The sequence below is a fragment of the Gambusia affinis genome, linkage group LG10 (assembly GCF_019740435.1).
Source record: "Gambusia affinis linkage group LG10, SWU_Gaff_1.0, whole genome shotgun sequence".
NCBI lineage: Eukaryota > Metazoa > Chordata > Actinopteri > Cyprinodontiformes > Poeciliidae > Gambusia > Gambusia affinis.
This window is the reverse complement of record NC_057877.1, coordinates 1,447,014-1,467,304: the sequence shown is the minus strand read 5'-3', so window position 1 is coordinate 1,467,304 and position 20,291 is coordinate 1,447,014. Positions and strand designations below refer to the sequence as shown.

General features: G+C 38.6%; 1 protein-coding gene across 7 annotated transcripts in view; it reads left to right on the top strand.

The window, feature by feature from the left end:
- LOC122837974 (inactive N-acetylated-alpha-linked acidic dipeptidase-like protein 2) overlaps positions 1–20,291 on the top strand; it is a 321,561-nt gene that overhangs the window by 38,833 nt on the left and 262,437 nt on the right. The window lies entirely within an intron of this gene.

Genomic DNA, 20,291 nt, shown 5'->3' with positions numbered 1-20,291 from the left:
TCACTGACAGAAAACGTACAGATATAAGTTAGGAATGCAGAAGGAACGTTCCCTTTTGCAGATTAATTGACACAGTGATGGATCTGTCAGTCACGTGATTTCCAATGACCTGATGCATTGAGAAAGGGTGTTAGTGCTGGCACCATGGGAGGGATGATGTGTTACAGGACTGACCTGCAATGAATCCAAAGAATGTAAGAAAGTGTTTATACCCCTTAATATTTTCCTCACTTCGGCAAAAATGTTTCCATTGCAGTTTAGCAAAATAAGGGCCAAAACTATTTGCTGAAAAATGAAAGTTTTATTGAAATTGCTCACTTTATCTTCAAAATGTCAAATTGAGTATTTGGATGTGTCTTTAAGTCATCAACTGCAGCCCAACCCAACATACCAACTCATTGCTAAACCATTCTGCTCGCAAACATTTGGGAACTGGAAAGGTCAACACTTTGTCTTCCTGTCACGTCCCACATGACTGGATCTGTGCATGTTTCGGTTTGTGTTACATGTGATGCTTGCCTGCAGTGTGGTTGCTCCAGCATTTGATTTGATTGCTCACTCCAGTAGCTCTGTGAGAAATGTTAATGGAGGGCTGTTAATGTCAAATCCAGTTCAACACCATCTATACTTAAGCACCACCACCCTTGAGGAAAGACAGATAAAAAGGTGGAGAGAGATTAAAACGTAGGCTGCAGGGCCGATAAAGTGAAAAGTGTAACGCCCACCATCTCCATCTCCAGCTGCATCTCTGCGCGCCTGCAGTTATTTGTTCGCCTGAAGTTTTGCGGGGCTGAGAGGCACGTATGTTTCTGTGGGAAAATGGTGTGAAGCAGTCGGGTACATCTTGTCCCTTGGCCTGTTGACCACATTGGATACTGTTGCCCTGTCGCAGCTTTTCCACACACAAGCACACACACCGCTTGCTCTGTTGCTCCTCTGACCTGAGATTGCTATGTGCAGCTACTCACACCCAGAGAAGCACTCAGCCGTACAGACACACACAGACAAACTTGCAGTCACACACACAATGATTTATGGCCTCCAATATGGTCAATAAAAGCCAGGGCCAAGATGAAGGACTCTGAGAGCAGCGAGCAGGACACACACGTGAAAGGAAACACACGCACACACACGGGCACACACTGATGTCCATTAGCTAAATATACAGGAGTGAGCTGTTTTCTACTGTGTCTCTCTTCATTATGTTCCTGTTTAAATCCACTGCTGCTTCTGGTGTTCAGGGTGAAAGGCTAAGGGCGTTTTTAGCCAGTGTGCAGTGGCTACATAAAACCAGTAAATATATATATATATATATATATATATATATATATATATATATATATATATATATATATATATATATATATATATATTTGTGATAAATACGATACTTAATCTGCATGTTGGCTGGAGATAGTCACCAACACCCCTCCTGACCCCACTAGGGACAGGGCCATACAGGAAATGGATGGATTGATGAATGGGTGATACTTAAACATCATTCAGTGCATTCAGTGGCCTGACCAGCAGACAGTTATTAAAACCCTCATATGTTCTCTGCAAACAACAACCTGAAAAGTTTATACTGGGAGCACTGCAACAAAAACTGGATCTATAGATTTGGATGGATTTATTGATCTGATCCACAGAGACTGAATTTTTTCAAATGGCTCAACTGCTATTCCCTGAACACCCAACAGTCTGTTGTCAGTGATCATGACTGACTGTAGATGGTATAGTCAGCTTAAAAAGATTTGTTGCCATTACAGTTCAAGGATATCTCAAATGGGGTTAATGAATGCAGAGCCTCAGTTAGATGTGTGCTAAGCATTGGCTGGGATCCTGCTGCCTTCAACAGGCCCCCCACTGCTCCCAGCAGTGCTAAGGTGTACAGCATGAGCTGAGCAGGGTTTTCATAAAACCAATAGGTACACTGGACAAGTAAAAAGCTATAGTGCTATCAGCACCAGCTAGTAGGAAGTGTAATGTTAGGAACCAGTAGGAACTGTGGGTCTTATGAAGGCTGTACGTTGACCAGGTACGTTGACCTGTACCTTGGTTGGAACTGGTTTGATAGACATTATGTCGATTGACTGCACCAGTATGTGTGACTGGAGCTGAGCTTACATTACAAATGTGAGCAATATTCTACTGATTTAAAATGAATAAATAAAAATCCCAATAGCTTTTTCTATTGAATATGAGATCAAATTAAAGTCAAATGTGAATAAGCTTGGTTACACAATAAGTCATTTAAAATCATGGAAGTGACAGATGTAAACAGTTATGTGTAATATAATCATAATTCAGCCATATTGCTGGAGCATATATATCAGCCAGTCAGAGGAGATGTTGGCGTCTTATTGTGGCTTAGGAGCAACAAGCCCCACCTTCTTGGGAGGGACTATGTATGCAGCGTTTTGAGAAAACTTTAATTGGAGGTCTTGCAGAAAATCTATGGATTCAACATGTTTGAATGACAGTCAACTTTTTATGATGGTGGAGCCACCTGTACATTGTCCAAAAAAACAAAAGCAAGCCATCCTCCTCCTACTGCTTCCTTTTGTCTTCTTCGTCATTTTCGGCTGTAGCGACATCCGAGTCGGACTTGTAGGAAGTGAAAAAAGTGTTTAAATACAGCTGAAAAATCACCTCATACTCGACAAAAAAACCTTTTTATCCAAACGTGAGGTTTTTTTTGTTTGTTTTTTTTTTCAAAATGAGCGTGTTTCCATTAAGCAAATTCATTTTCAAAATTTCAGTTTGCTCAATTTAATGGCCAGTGGAAATGTAGTTAGAATGAGTGTAAAACTGCTGCTGTGCTGCTCATGCAGAATAGATGAAGAGCTTTCTGATCTGAGCTCTGCTGGTTTTAGTCTACGCAAAAACAAGGCAGCATCAGGAACAGCAAGACCACGTCAGCTCTGAAAGGATTTATTCATAGACAGGAACCTCCTAGACAGGTTCTATATTTCTGTCAGCAAAACCTAATTAGAAACCAATTGAAATGTTCTTTATAGAAGAGCCTCAGATATTCTTAATCTACAGTTTGATTTCATCACAAAACTTCTCTTTCCAGCTTGACCAAAGAAAAATGAGGTTGTTGAAATCGTTTCTTTCTGATCCAGTTCTATGTGTGATGTCTGTCCTCTTCCCTTCCTTCTGGTTGTCAGATAAATACAAGAGCATCTCTGTTGACAAATATATTTGCTTCTTTTTTCCTCCCTCCTTTTTTCTGACGGATACAACACAAGCTGTGCTTTCACGTAAAACAGCCAATTAGATTTTGTATGCTGAGCCTCTTTCTGGCCCATAAAACAAGAATAACAATGTGAAAACTAGAGACAAGATTCAGACACCTCCATTACTCATCTGCAGCCTTTGGAGATGTTTCAGTGGCCCTGTGACATTTTTTACACTCTTCTTTAATACTGTAGAATCTGTTTATTCTAATGTCATCCATACTGTGCTTATTTAGCTCTGTCTTATTGCAATGCTCTTGTCTTCTGCTGTTTTTGCCTGGATCTTTGGCGCACTGTCTCAGAAGACAACCTTCATCACATTTTTTCTGCCCAGAGCACTTTTCACCTACGAGTTTGGCTGCAGAACTCTTGGGAAGTCCCCATGGGTCCCTCCCACTGTAGCATTTGTATATTAGTTTCTGGATCCCATGCAAGAAACAAAGATCTGTCCAGATGACGTGTCAAGAACAGGCTGGGAGAATTCCCAAACCAAAACTACAAGAACAGATCGACATCATTTTGTCCCTGCTGCCCGGGGAGGGAGAACAAATGTATGTGTTCTGTCAGAGTGTGTACGAAACCTTTATGTACACTTGTGACTACTGCTACATAGAAGTTATACAATGTCTTGAGAGAATGTGTCTCTTTGCTTTCACACATCCACTTGAGACCAAGTTGAGGAACCACAGTTCTTATTTTAAACAGTAGCACGTTTCAGCACCAAGACAATTCAAAGTGCTTTACATGATAACATACAACTTCAAACAAAGCATCATTACAGTGGTATGATAAAGGAACGTAATGAAAAATTAGAATTGAGATTAAATTAGTGACATTCCAGTTATTATTAATCAAAGGCAACTATAAATAGGCAGTTGGTCAAGATTTAAAGGAACTCAGTGTTTCAGCTGTTTTGCAATTTTCTAGAAGTTTGTTCCAGATTTGTAGTGCATAGAAGCTGAATGCTGCTTTTCCATTGCTCAGCCAAATAAAATCTGCCTGTGTCCAACAAGGATCAGAATGGGAGTAAATAAAGGAAACAGTGTTATCTTTAAGCTGCTTTTAACTTGACGTGCAGCTTTTCCTGTACGGTGAGCGCCATGCATGCTGAACATGAACAATTAAGATAATGAGGAGGCGCACAAGTGGTAAATACGGCTTTCTGTTTTTACAAATCTGTTTTGACTATTGTATGTTATTTACAACGAAGTCAGTTATTCCCATCCAAGCAGACGTTCCTCCACATGTTGATGATGGTAAGCTATTAGATTTAATCTTGTTTTCTGTGGTGTGAATTTGCCGCCACTGAGCCCTCTTTTATATTTTTTATTCTAAAATCAGTTTTATTATAAAATCATAAATGACATGTTACACACACACACGCATATATATATATATATATATATATATATATATATATATATATATATATATATATATATATATATATATATATATATATATATATAATAAAGATATAAAGATATTGGATGAGGCTGTCCAATGAGGACAGCTGTAGAACCTGGAGTGTGTGAGAGTGACGGGTCTGAAGTGAGTCTGAAGAGGCATGTCACGCTGTAACACAGAGGCGAATGAGATTCTCCTTTTTGTCGCGCGCAGTCTGCAGCTTATACCCTCATCAAACTGGCTTAACTGGATCCAGTCACTGGAGTGGTGTACTGGGAGGATGAAACCTGCCTGTTGTCGGGTACTTCTTCAAGACTCAGAGATAAGCACGTAGTAAATCTGCAGCTTATTATTTTGAAGGTCAGCTCTGCTTGTAGCTGTCAGTTAATACATGTTCTGCAGATCCATGAGCTGTACTAGAGACAATCTGTGTATGAGGGGAAAAGAAGAGGAGTGAATAAATTGATTATGTTCACTGTAATAAGCATAATCAAATTAAGCCAAGTGGGAAGATTTGATTAAGCTTGTCTACTGTAGTTCTGTAAACACACTTGGATTTAGGGTGCTGAAACACCGCTGACAAATTGACCCAACAACAAGCACTCAGCTTTCACTAATTCTTCTTCAAATCCTGCGTTCAATCTAATAATTATTTTTATCTTTATGACTAATTCAATTTTTTTAATAGATAAATATATAATAGAACTGTAGAATCCCTTTTTATTAGCCTTGAATACTAAACATAGTAAAGTAATAAAAGTTATCTTCTAAAAACTTGACCTTTTATGTTTCTACAATCAAGCCTAGATTAGCTGCTCTGTATTTTTCTGCAGTCACCTTTCAGTCTTTCAGGACAGGAATAATGAACCTTTCTAGAGTGGCCCTTTTAATGCAATCAGACTTCGCGACATGTATTTCTACAGCGCAATAAGAGCAATCACCGTGGTGACGTTTCATTTGAACATTAATTAGTGAAGTTGGCCTGAGCTGAAAACGGATGCTGAAGGCCCCGACAGCAGTGGAAACCATGTTGTCTGCATTGCTGCCTTCTAATTAAAGCAGCGGAGAGTTAAACGTTTTGATGAGTGGTTTGTTTGCATCAAAGCTCTGACCTTGGTGGACCTGTAAGTTTTTATGCAAGCAATGAGTCAGAAATAAAATAATGATGTTGGAATAGACACCACTTCGTACGCTACTGGGTATTAGATGCAGTGAAGGCTGGAGCCATTGGTTTTGCTTTGAGAACAACCAGTCTTGAGAAAAAGGTGTGGAAGGTACACAGTGAACAGCATCAAACATCATTACACCCCAAGCTCCTCAATAAGCCATGGAATTGTTACATAGCCATTTTTCTCTTTTCTTCTGAAGGAGATTTGAGGCAGATTATTGTGAGAGTTTAACTTTTACTTTATGTCATTGTTTTGCTAATTCAAAACCCAACCTAGTTTGGGCCTCTGCAGTCTCTCACTGCAGTCTCCTATCAGAGTACCAGGGACACAATGGGCTCTGCAATCTGCACAATGTTTAACTCATAGACTGTAGTGAACAAACCCAGAATTTGGTTTCGTAGAAATTCAAGCAAAGCTGGATTGTCTGGCCTTCTTCCAAGTGTTGGATCTCATCATAATGTCCTCTCCAGGTTGGCAGTTCTCTACGTTATTATGAGTTTTCCAGCTGCTGTCAATCAAAGGATTTCATAAAACAGCTGAAACAAACATTCCACACCCTCCATCCCAATAAATACAGCATTATCCCCAGGCACAAAGTGGACTGTCAGAACTAATAAGGAGAATTGTGCATTACACCATGTGACACCAATGAAGGCTTCTTCTTTCTTGTTGCTGAGGAAGAAAGAAAGAAATATATTTTTTAGAATACAATTGGAGCCTAAATTCTACGTGTTTCATATTTACTGATGAACAAGAAGAACTTTAAGAACCACCTTCTGATCAACTCACAGTGACCGGTGCACAAATTCAGACGATTCAGATTCTTGTCTGAATTGTCAACAAGAGCAAAACACAAAACTTTTTCATTGAAGCCATAAAGGCACCAAACCCAGTTTAAACCCCAGATTTGACCCCAGGTTTGACCCTGGTTGGCCAGGCCGCGGTCTCTGCTGCTTACATTCCTTCAGAGTGTAGCAGCATCATGGTGGCTCTGGTTAGAGACCTGCTGTACTCCAAATGTTTTCTTAAGGCATGTGGGCTTTCCTCAAAGGTAAAGATGAGAGAAAGATCTTTTATGCAAATAGCAAGAGGTGACAGATAAACATCCTTTTTCTGCATGCAACCAATAGACGTGCGGTCTGCTGCATTTTATTTTAAACTTCAGATTCTTTGTCTTTTTGCACTTTATATTGTGTTTTCAGTTGCTATTATTCCTTTCCTTCCTTGAACATTTAGAATCTGTCAGTAAGAAGACTTAAACCATATCTCTGAAAAGTTTCACATTTCCCCAGCCTTCATTGGGGAGCTTCAAAGATGTTTCCCATTTTGATGTGAGGCTGGCCTGTCAGAGTCGGTGCTGCTATAATTTTTCAGCAAGCTGCTAAAAAAACTCCCAGGGGATATTGGTTCAGTGTGACTTGACAGTATTGCACAGCTGCTGCAGATTTATGGGGAGAATCTTCATGATGCAAACACCCTCCCTTCCATATAACAGCAAACGGTTATATGGAACCGTTCTCTGAAACCAGAGAAGGTTTGGTCACTGGGATGACCACTGCAGAACCACGACCTCAGTCTGTCTACTTTAAAAATTTGTTTCAAGGCGGAATAGTTTATATAACCTGCAGACACTAGAAGGAATTTTATGTCATTATATATTTTTTTTGTTTGGCAACCTTTTATTACTTAGTTTTGTTTTGAAATCAGTTCAAGTATTGGATATTAATTTCACTTCCTCCAGATCCAGTTTTCTGTATATTTTTTGCACTGGCACAACACTGTTGGCTAAACTAATTTAAGTTTGCTCTTATTATAAGTCAAGCAGTCTTGCTGAAATCATCTCAGTAATGTGATATCAGTGAGATTGTTCTAACAGCGGCTCAGATGTGGATGGAATCATCCCTCCTCCTGTGCCATCACCATTTCTTTGCATGAAAACAGTTTCATATGCAGGAAAGCTGCTGCCAGGAATATTGCGGCTGAAAGAAGCAGTTTGAAACTCTGCACTAGGGTATGCCACCGACTCATTGCATTGCATTAGAAGGCGACAGAAAATAAGAGAGACTGATTTGCTGTGTCCCAGAGAGTGTGTCGGGCGCTGACTCTGCATTTTCCTGGGCCTGGGTTATCTCTTTGGGGTAATGAATGGAGCCGGGCGAAGTTGAGATGCATTTAGAGAAGTTCTGCTTTCAGTACCCACAGGCCTTATTGTCACATGTTTATAGCTATTAAACATTAATGCACCAGCTGGTAATTAAACTGTAATCCACCCACTCATTTATTTAGACGTGCCAAATACACTCTAACCCAAGCTTTGTGTATTTCACTTTGAGTTATTAATATCAGTACTTGTTTGAACATAACCTGAGTCAATACATTGAAAACATGTGTATGTTGAATTTATTATTATTTTTTAATCTTTGTAGTGCATTTTATGGTCCTTCCTAAGATTAACATTAAATAAATCAAAACACTACACCGCCTTGCCTGGTGATGGAGGTCAGAGGGACAGGGTTAGTGTTTATTCATGGAGCCACAGAACTAAAGAGTGGAAAAAATTATAGCAAGCAAAAAAAAAAACCCCAAAAAACAAGGCAATATTTAAGTATTAAAAACATAAAGTTATCCAAAGAGCCACCTGTGTCTCCAGAGCTGCAGGTTGCAGACTTCTGATCTAGCAGATGAAAACTCTGATTATTTTTTCATATGGCTGAAGCTTAAAGTGCAACACTTAATTTTTTTAAGTAAATCTGAAAAGATATAAAATGAAATTGGTCCAGTTTCTGTGACACGACATATACACATAAAATTAGATTTATGTTCATCTCTGCAGTACAAGGGCTTTAATGGAGACACGGGTCCCTGCTGGTCCCTGTCCACAACAGTCTATGATCATGAGTTACCTTGAAACAACTTTCTATTCTTAGTGTAGCCAACATGGGATATGTGTCCCACCAATGCTGGTTGATGCATATTCTGCACATACCAAAGCAAGACAAATTTGTTTGTATATGCTAATTTATACACTGTGCCATGTTCGGCTCTAATCTTCTGACCCACATGCAGACTCAACAAGTCCAAGTTAGAAGAAGGGAATTTATTAACAAAAGATCGGACAACAAAGACAGGTCCACGTAGCGTCTCGGGACTATGACAGCGATGCGCGAACAGCGGCACCTGGAACAGAGCGGTGTTACTGGCGGTCTGGGGTGAGTGCTCCTTAAGCCAATAGAAGCCGCTTACTTGTAAGGCGGTTCAGGTGAACCGTGGGGGGAAGGTTGTCCTGGATCCCGTGTGGAGTTTTGGTGAGGATAAGAGAGCCGAAGGTCCAGATGGAGTCAAATGATGACTGGGAATGGGCGGGGCAGGCAGGCAGGTTCCTTGCAGGAAAGAGACTCTGTAAGAGGAAACAGAGGGATCACTCTAACTTGGAAATCTCCTTGATGAAACCTGGACAGAGCAACACAAGACTAATAAACTCTGATAGCAAGCTCAAAGACTAAACATCAGCTAAAACTAGCAGACAACGAGAGAGGGCCAGAGAGACTACCGGTAGCGTTAATCCTCCAGCAGTGGTTGAAGGATCTGCATCTCCTTTGTTTCCACACCCTGATGAGGCTGATGATCTCCACGTGCGTCGACTGCACTGGCTCCTCACCAAGATCCTCGCTAGAGAAGATGCGTTACTCTCACACACACACACACATGCACACCGGTTCCTGACACACTGGGTAGTCTGAAGAGCCACCTAGAAAGGAACAAATATAAACAAAATATCAGATTAAAGTATAAGCATACATAAAAGCATGAAAAATATAAAATTTATGCAAATTAAATCCCATCATTAGTTAAATTTAGCTCGACCGAGTTATGTCTAATTTAGCTTAGTTTCACATTAATATCTGCTGCATGCAACATCCTATAATCTGTTTCATTTTGTATTTGATTAACAGCAACAACTATCATTTGTGTAATTGTAAATAAGGACAGAAACATAAATAAAGGATCAACAATTTTTGTTGTTTTGCACCATTAAATCTAAATTACTATAGAGTAAAAACAGCTGAATTGTTTTAAATCAAATTTTCAGTGGAGAATTAGACAGAATTTTTCAAGCTTATTATTTTGAATCAGTTCCAAGTTTCTTCACATATTAAATGCCAGAGATATTTGCCTTTTCCTTCTGTTTTGTGTTACCTACTAACAGTCAGATGGAATTAAAACAAACAGATGACTCAAGGTTGTGTTGAAAACTGTTTTTTGTTCTGTTGAAATTACCCTTTTCTATTTTCTGACTTTAATTAAACAAAAAAATATTTTCTTCAACTGATTTCTTTTTCTTTTTTAGCTTCATTTTCTAAGGACAAGCCACATTACATCTCAAAACTGTTGTAAAGAACATCTTCTTACAAAGGAGAATTTTAGAAAAGCAACATTAACAAAACAACCCTGGTGAGTATAGGATGGTTAAAGTGCTTATCAACAGCGCTGTCTGTGTGGGTATCTGTTGAACTGATACAACAGGTGAATCCCTAACGCAGCATCCTGAAAATCTTTTGACAGAGACAGAGCTTCCATCTGACACAACCTGCTGTGAATGTAATCAATTAGCAGAGTGAACCAATCAGCAAAGCACACTCCAGCTACTGCACTGGAACACTGCTTTCTGATAATTGGTAAACTGTCCTCCCACAGATTTGATGAATAACTGTAGTGTTTGTGGGAAAGAAGATCTCTCATGAAATTTGATCAGGGCCACTTCAAATGAAACTGAACATTATGTTTATGAGACATAAAGAGAAGAAGGCAAAGAGATGGGGAGACTGGGATCCGGAATCTAGAGAGGAGGGGTTGAGGGGGTTAGTGTTGGTCTGTGGCTCATTAACTCAGTAGATGTAATCAGTGGGAGGGAGCAGGACATTTTGCCATCGACTAATGAGCAGTATGGGTAGTTTGCTGGTGAAGCCTCGCTGTATTCTCATTGACTGAACTCTGCTGTCAGCTCTGAGGCTCCGTTGTAGCACAACTGAGGCGTGTGCAGATGATTATGTTTTCATATTTAGAGGTAGACTGGGGTGATGAGAGATACATGCACAGTAAATGTGTGGTCCTTTGAGAAATGAAACATCATCTGATAGCAGCAGTAGTACTGTCATTTTCTCACACATGTAATGTTTTCTTTTTGAAATGCCACATTAAATCCCCCGAGTTATTCACATTTAAATCTGAACTTTCCATACCATAACATCTACTGGCATACTCGGTGCTTTGAAACATAGTTACACTCTGAATGTTGTCCCCGCATTGATCATGGTACAACCACAACTTACACTTCAGTTGCTATGATTTTATAAGTAGCAACTATATGAGTAACTTAATTTCAGTATAAATGTAGTTGTTCTGTGAAGCATCACAAACATCAAATATTTGACCAGCCATGTTTTCTGTCATTGGGTCCATGCATCCTTCTCAGTATAGCTGTATCAGACACATTTTGCACTTGCAAAAACGTGACAAATTAATAGTAAGTAAACTAGCAAATCTGAAAAGTTACTGCTTCACAAAGAAACTGTCATTTGTGGCCACAACACTAATTTATTGATTTTTGGACCCAATTTGACCCATTAATCTTTGATTTACCACTAAGCATACAATGTAATTACAACATTACTTGCTGAGTATACGTAGCTCTCCACCGCTCTAGAGGTCAGTCACAGGCATTTATCCATCTTTTTTTTTTCAGACTCTGTTTGGGTTTTGGAAATGGAATAAACTCTGTTTTGCCCTCTACATGCTCTGGGTAAAGTCTGTCTTAAGTGTACGTTCCCCACTTAGAATGTTTAGCCATTTTTTTCCTTATTACTTTTCACCAAATCTTTATGACCATAGTGCATTTGTAATGGTAAATCCTGACAACTTTGTGGGAGGAAAGAGGCGTTTACTTCAGGACAAGTTGCTAGCAAACCCATTGGATTTATTGACAGGTTGCAGTAACACCAATTTTGACACAGTTTTTCCCTTTTGACAATCTCAAGGATGCTTTAACTATCTGAGGAAGACTTAAGACTGCGGAAGAGCTCCATCTTTCAGAACAGCAACCCAAACACATACAGGCAGATATCTCTGTGTTAGAACTGTCCAGATCTAAATCTAAATCCATCCAATTTTACTTTAAACTCTGCTGTTTCACAAAGAAGAATGGGTAGAAAAAGAAGTGAAAGTCTTATTTGGACAGATCTCATCAGGTCAGGAGCTGCATCTGCTGTGAAAGAAAGTTTCACACACACAAATCCAGCTGTACGGACAGTTTTCTAAGGCAGAGATGAATCAGCTGTCTATACACACTCTTTGGTAAGATTCTGGGTGTAATCTCACACATAGTAGCACCTTGGTGACATATTTCAGTTCTCCAGAGAAGCAAGAATTTATCACATTTCTTCCCCAGATTGACACATGCTCTGCTTTGTGCTGGCTTGCTTATGACTTTACAGCAAGAAGCATCAAATTTACAGCTAACAGTCCCATAGTATTGTGTTGCACGTGTGGACTCACCTTTTTTTGTCTCTGCATTGCTTTCCAAACTTCAGTAATTTATGAGTGTATACACCAGGGGTCCCCAAACTCGGTCCTCGAGGGCCGGCCTCCTGCATGTTTTAGTTCTCTCCTTGGTTTAACGTACCTGAATCAGATGATGGCTCGTTAGAAGGCCTAAGAAGAACATTGACATGCTGAAAAGGTTGTTGGTGCCACCAGGGAGAGAACTAAAACGTGCTGGATGCCGGCCCTCGAGGACCGAGTTTGGTGACCCCTGGTATACACTGTATCAAATTCATCACATTAAGTCATGTGAAAAGTATATATAGCAACTCAGAATTGCAAAAGCGATACCTCGTACCTTCGGATAATTTTGGCATCCGAATGAATCACTGACTGGCTTAGCTGCTGATTAAATGCACAGCAAGGTGAAGCTGGAGTATTATTTACTCAAAGCTGCATCATTTTTATTGTTCCTTCAACCTTGAAACCCAACAAAAATACATAAATTGTACATACACCTTCTTTACTCATTGTTTGAAGATAAATCAAACCAACATTTCTTGCTTTATTTTAGTTAGAATTCCCAATATTATTTCTATCTGCTAAATGCCAACAGAAATAATATGTCAGATATTAATTTATATCTTCAAAATGAGAACTGAATGTCTTGGGTCAAGCCTTTTGGGTTTCTGTCCACAAAATTCTCCGATCAGTTTGCTGAAATTCTGGTTCATTTCACATACCGTACATCTAGAGCTGTTGTAAACAAATATTTTAGTAATCGATTAATCTATTGATTATTCTTACAATTAATCAAGTAATCAAATAAAAAATAGATAAAATAAAACATTGGTAAATGTAACATAACAGCGGTGTTACTATCGCATATCTACATCAGTCCAATTTTTTGTATTTGAACATCCCTAATATAATAACTTTTCTGTAGTTTAGAATATTAACCTGTAACAATAACAGGTCGCTTTCTAAGTTAACCTGAAGAAAAGTTAAACATGAATCTGATGTTATATCCAATTCAATATTAAAGAGGCAGGCTCACAAATACTTTTATAAAAATTCTCTATAGTCCAGCTTTTGGTTTATGTGTTCAGTCAATTTAATACATGAACTCTCACCTTTCCCAGACATTTATAGCTTTTGTGTCCATGTTAACGACAGGATTTTACATCCTCATTCTTTACACACAGAAACACATATACCAGCCACGTGCCGTCACGATACGCTCCACCACACATTTGTTGAGACTGGGATGATTAGAAATATTTTTTTCCGTTTGTCTGTGAAAGCTACACTTACGTTAATCCTCAAAGCTCAGCCGCCCGCAGTATTCAGTCTATCCGCTCACCTGTATAAATGCACCTTCAGCTTGCTACCCCAGGCATCGCACCAGTCATTTTAAGGATGCTTATTGGTCCCCTGAAAAAATGACAAAGACCTGGACATTATCAACAATCAACAAAATCCTCCCAGACCGAACTTGAAAACTGGACGTTATGCTGCTAACACTTAGCTTTTGTCAACAACTCAGGTGGAAGTGAAAGAGCTGCGCAAAACAAGTAATAACCCGGCTGGAGCACGGTCCATTAAATAATAAAATATAACTTAACAAAGCTTCGATGCCGATTAATTTTCGTCGAGGAATTTTAATAATCGAGGTACTTAAATCATTAGAGGAATCATTTCAGCCCTACATACATCAGACCCGCTCTCCAATTCTTTAGAAGATGGACAGGACTTTGTGGCAGACATGTCAAACATCAACTCTGTTGTTTCTAAGCACTTCTTCAGGTTGTTGTCCATCTGAAGACCTATTCCCACCTCAGCTCTAACTTTTTGTCTTTAGGCGTTGCCTCAGTATTTCTACATAATGTTCTATCCTCATGATGGCATCCGTCCTATGAAGTGGCACCAGTTCCTCAGTCCCCCATGATGCTGCCACTCCCATACCTTGCAGTTAAGCTAGTACAGACATAACAGATTTTCCTGGTAATGTCTGAAATGCAACAAGAAACTGTTTTAAATGATCTTTTCACCACTAAATCATGTATACTGTCCATCTTTGAATGAATGATTTACAGAATTAAATTTAAGTTTAATTTAAGAATTTAAGTTCAGTTTTATTTTTTGAATAATCTGAGTAATTGTAAAGTTTTGTCAACATGGGAGAGTTGCTAGAGTTGAGGCCAACCCATCTGCACAACCTTCATAATTTGTGTTGAACAAGGAGACTTGATGTGCATCTTAATCAACTTCCTACCCCCCCTTATGGTAATACTGTTCCTGAGTTTTGTTCAGTGTGCAGTTTGTGGTATGGACACTGTGGCTTGTTGTTTTCATTACAGGCTGGCACCAAAGAAACTTTTCTGTAGTTTATATGCATATTAAGTGAAATGTTAGGTGTCTGCCTATGTGGTTATACAGCCAGGTTATCTGACAGAGCTGTAAGGGCAGTTGATGGATTGGAACCTTGCTACTGAACCACAGGACAGTTTGAACAGGATTACAAAAGTTTTTCTTTATTATTTAAGATCAATTCATTCAAAATTGGAGAAAACAAAATAACATTACAAACATCATAGCAATTCAATATCTGCATAAAAAAAGAAAAGAAAGAAAAACAAATCAAGGCAAAAGCCGTGTAAAGATGATTGAAACCAGGCATGTGGTGCATTTATTAAAGCAGAGCGCGCATCCCCTTCATAAAAACTAACCATATGGGACACATTATGGGCCAACCATGCGGTGTCGTCAAAGTGACAGGACACATTGATTTAGCGCTGCTAGAAGTGGATGGATCCACGCTTACCTTCAAAGTCATCCGTCTCCTTTCTGGCTCAGTGTGAGTCTAAAAGCCCCCAGGGACACAGTGAAGCATGTTGAGCATTCAAGAGTCTCTCAATTGCTGCCTTTAATTTCCCTTCCACTGCTGGTCTGTCTCCATTAGCTGTGACGATTCTCTGAAATGTGAGGAATACACAATGTGGCAGCTTTTTTCTGACATAGAACCTTTTTTTAGCTTGCGTCTTAGCTCTGTTGTCATTTTCTGCTGCAAAGGCTTTATTCCAAGTCTGTGGTTGCAGATCACAGAGAGGACAGGGAAATTTGACTGAACAGTCAGACTCTTCTTTCTTTTGGTATCTGTTTATCTGGTTTCATCAAGTGGCACAGTTGGTAGCACTGTTGCCGTGCAACAAGAAGGTCCTGAGAAGTCTGAGTGTGAGCGAGGATGGTTGGATGTCCTGATCTGTGATCTGCGCAGGGTGTATTCTGCTTCTTGTCCAATAGAAAAATGATAAGGTGCAGCTGGTTTGATGTTGACATGTCCGTGGTGAATAATTCTACAAAACAATTGTATATAAACAGTTTTTGAGTAGCTAGATTTAGTTATCATGTCAGAGGTGTACTTTATTCAGTGTTTCAATTCCTTTCAGCTAAAAAATATGTTTATTATATTAGTTCATAACAATCTAGTGGCTTATTTGTTCCAGAAAGTAACAGAATAAACTGTCACAGAGCAATGGACATAAAACCAATAAAATAACTTAAAATTAAGTACCAATAAGGGAGAAAATAACACTCAGTAAGACACACAATGGCCATAAACACTCAACAAAAGGCTTGTTTAAATAATCTAACTGTTAATGAATGGATTTATGCAGCTTCAGAAGAATGTTCTGTAACTACACCTTTGTCTGCAATTGTAACAAAATGACTGGTTTGGTTTGCCTTTCTCTTTTTTCAGAATGTAAAAATGTGTCTCAGAGCATTCACATTTCTTTGTTTGCTACATTTCCACAATGAGCTGACATTTGTAAAGTTACACAGTCAAAAATTAGCAGCATTAATTTCATTTATTTAGCTTGTCATAAGAGAAAAAACATGGGAGTTAAATATTTTTAAGACTTATTTTCACCATGTTGTTCAGTTTCAAACTAAGATAACTAAGTAGTAATCTAAATATTTAGCTCTAAACAAAAATATTTAGCTAGTACAGACGTGGACATTTCTAGATGACTGAATAACATAATTAAAAAATATATATAACTTTGAAAATTGGCCCACACTACTTTTTTTTTTCTCTTATGACAGACTACATAACCGAAATTATAGCTGCTAATGTTTGACTGGGTAACTTTATAAATGACACTCCATATTGCATTGTTGCTTTGTTGTAAAAACTCAACAGTGTTTAATGGGTGTCAGCAATAATGTTTTTTTCTGTTCCGATTGATCTATTTGCACACCTTCTAGTGTTACATCTTTACCCATTGTGTGTGTTGTTTGTACGTTGTGCTCCAGGGCTGCTTAAAAGCAGGTTGGGTGATATTTCCACTGTAAGAGTCATAATACATGTTCTAAGCCACAGTAAAATCTTGCTGGTATATCTGGCAATTGTGCTCAATAGTGTCATATTTTATGTTGCTTGTTTTTCTATCACACCTTGGTTCTTACCCTGTGTTTGCTAACCCTAATTCAGATGAAATGTTTTAATCGTTTCTTTTGATTCAACTCTCTATTAGCTTTTTGAGGCGTTGCAGGTTTCATGTGGCAGTAAAAGCAGAAACACAAACTTGCTTCCAGTTCGTACGAGATGAAATGACAAAGCAGTGAGAAAATGGAAAGATGAAAGATTTCTGTATCATGTTCATCATTATTGAATTGAGCTTCTGAAATGGAGCAGTCTTGAATTTGATGATAAGGTTATCCCCAGATAGAAATAACTTAAGTTGCTTCATGAGATCACTAAAATCATGAAAAATGGAAGAAATAAGATTTCTTCCCTGCGGCTACCTCTGAGTCGCTTGGATGCAAAATTTAGTTTTGTGTCTTTGAGAACGTTATCTCATGATGTGTGAATGTGTGGGTACAAACACCTAAAATCATTAGATTGCACTCAGTTAACTGCCACATTTTGCTGTCCTTGTTAAAGAACATGTCTGTTGTCTTTGTCTCCTCTCCTAATTTTCTCTACAAACATAGATGGAGTCTAGTAGCAGAACAGATCAAGGGTCAGATTGCCTATCAGCATTGCTGGTGGATGTTTGTGCTCATGTGTTTTCCTGCATTGATTTGACAGCAGTGTCGCATTCAGCTTTAATCTGTCCATTTTGATCCTCATGCACCACAGAGTCGCCCAGTTTATTCATTTCTGATCCTCGTCACGGACATGTAGACTCTCTGGCCAAGGCTTCTGCATGCCCACGCCGTATCTCCGGTGCTCAGTGTGAGCCACACGGTGAGCTGCTACAGTGACAAGCACAAGAGGCAGTCAACTGTGACCGTCTTGTTCGACAGACATGGTCACTAAGTTTTTCTACAACCAATGTTTGTAAATCTTCGATATGGACAACCAGCAGGTGATCACTGAAAAGCAGCTGCTGTTGATCTGGACATTCGGAGGAAAAAAAGATAAAGAATGGCTTAGCAATTGTTGGGAAGACGATGGATTTATTGATATTTGAACTGAGAAACATGGTGCATAGTTACTACTGTAAGATAAGTCCATGTATGCTTTGTTTGTTGTTTAAGTACAATGAAAATGGCTTACATCGATAAAATAGTGGATCAGGTAATTTTTTGGACCAAATAGGTTGATATCACCTAAGAAATTGAAACAATGAAAATTAAATTGATAAGAGGAAAAAAAAGCATTTTAAAATGATTTAATTCACAAGGTGACTCACATGTTTCTTGACTTGAGTTCATTGATATGTGCAGAATTAGTTTTTTTCTAGTAATATTATCTGTTTCTCTATAAAGCCAGAGTAGAGTTTTGTAGAAACTCTGTAAGATCTCCTGTGGAGGTCTGTGTTCCACAAAAGCCTCTGACTGAAGACACACTGTTGTTGGACCCCCAGGGTTGTAGTCATTGTTGTGAATCAAAAAACCTTCATGGAGTGAGAACCAGCTCCCCATTTTTTTTTTTTTTTTTTAGTTTTCAATGCTTAGCTCTCAGTCTGTGGCTCTGCCCAGCACATGGCAGAACGTTTTTTTGATTGGTCACATGGCAGCCTTGTGGCCAATCACATGTAAGGATGTGAGATCATACCATTATGTGAAAACACAGAGGAACAGTCAAGACAGTCAGGTAGAGAATCTGTTCATCCCCTCAGTCAGTAGACAGCAGTGAAGAGAGTGTCACAAAAAATATAACTGACTCCTTTAAACAATCAACATTTGGCTGCAGTGTAAACATATTATATAATCATATAATTATAAGTGATTTTGTTTGCTGTATTTTGTTCAGTTGATTTTGGCCTTAATAAAAATATTAATTTCGATTAAAATGTTACACAAAAGTAAGAATATTTTTTTGTAACAGAACAGATGCATCAAATTAGAAAGCATAATACTTCTCAAAAACTCACTGAATGCTAAAGGATTTATTAGTATATAAAACATTCCCATTTGCCAGGGTAAGCTAAAATATGAAAATACAGTTGATGATAAATTAAGATCCCTTTGGAAGTGCTCCATTGGGAGCCATGCCACAAGAGTCAGCTCTCTGAAAAGAGAAAGAGCCAAACTTCCCTTCACTCCGAGGTTGTCCATAAGGTTTCCAGCTTTAGAAGCATCCATCTTTGTTGTCAGCTGCAGAACAGTTCCCAGAATTAGCCCAAAATGTTTTGGTTTTTTTTCTGGTTGTTCAGTCTATCAGATGATTGTAGACTTCTGTTTTGTTTTGCCATTTTCTGCATTGCAGGTATACTCTCATTTTGTCATGTCTTTCACTTAATAGGTCCTTCCACCACTTCCATATCCTGAGAACACGAGACGGTAGAACGAGGATGAGTGTCCCCCTAGTGGGCATGTCAGACACACCCTCAGCATGAAACATTCTGAAATAAAAGTTTCTTCTGGCTTCTTATCTTTGTTTCTTAGTTTTGTATTTGTAACTATTGAGACACAGAGACTTAGAAATATCAGTGTCATCTAAAACCCAATCGACTATCTTATGTATAATTTTTATTTACAATTTAATGCTGAACAATTAGGAAATAAATAAGCAGGGTTACCAATTTACGGTTAAGTGTTTGTGTTAAATGCTTTAAGGCTGTAAATTAAAGAAAACAATCCTATTAAGCCCGGGCCAAATGAAAAACAATTTGTTTGGATTTTCACCTTTAAGTTGCTGATAATGACTCTGAAATGATTAATGTTCGCAATTTAGTGGCTGCACTGAACAGAACGGCTTGCTGCTCTAAATTGAATGAGAACTAGGGGAGTGAAGGTAAAAAAGAAAATAAATAAATAAATACATGAAATGGTGCTAAATTAGAAATTTCCACAGAGGGGAGAGAACCAGGCATCCAAGAGCTAAAAGCAATTAACAGAATCAGGAGACTGTCTCTGTGGCTTCTTTAAACTCTGATTAAATGTTCTGATTGCTCCAAAAATCTGTTTCTCACAGAAACATATGTAGGTTGAGTAAAATAATCTGTTTGTAAATCCATCGTCTTCTGAGGCGCAGGTGTTGTAGACAAGAATACTGCAAAAGATCAAAGGTTGGCATTTCACAGATGCTCCAAACTTCTGTCCTTCTGGATCTACACACACTCCGACTGACGGCTTCCAGGATTACCTCTGAACAGCCACAGCAGTAGAGCTAATGGATGGCATTTCCTCTTCAGATTTATGTAATTAGGGAAACATGAATAAGTGAGGAAATACTATAAAAAAGCAAAATACTGAGTAGGTGAAACTTTTCACAAGACATTAAGTACTTATCTAATCAGGTCAAAGGTAAATTGGTGTGTGCGTGTGCGTGTGTGTGTGTGCAACATTCACCAATTTTGCAACCTCATTTGGTTCTTTGAGAATAAGCAGAGAGATTAGTAATATTACTATCTTTGGCATTTTTAATTAAAAATACAAAAGCAACTTTTTTACTTTTTTAAGATGCGCATTTTTTCACAAT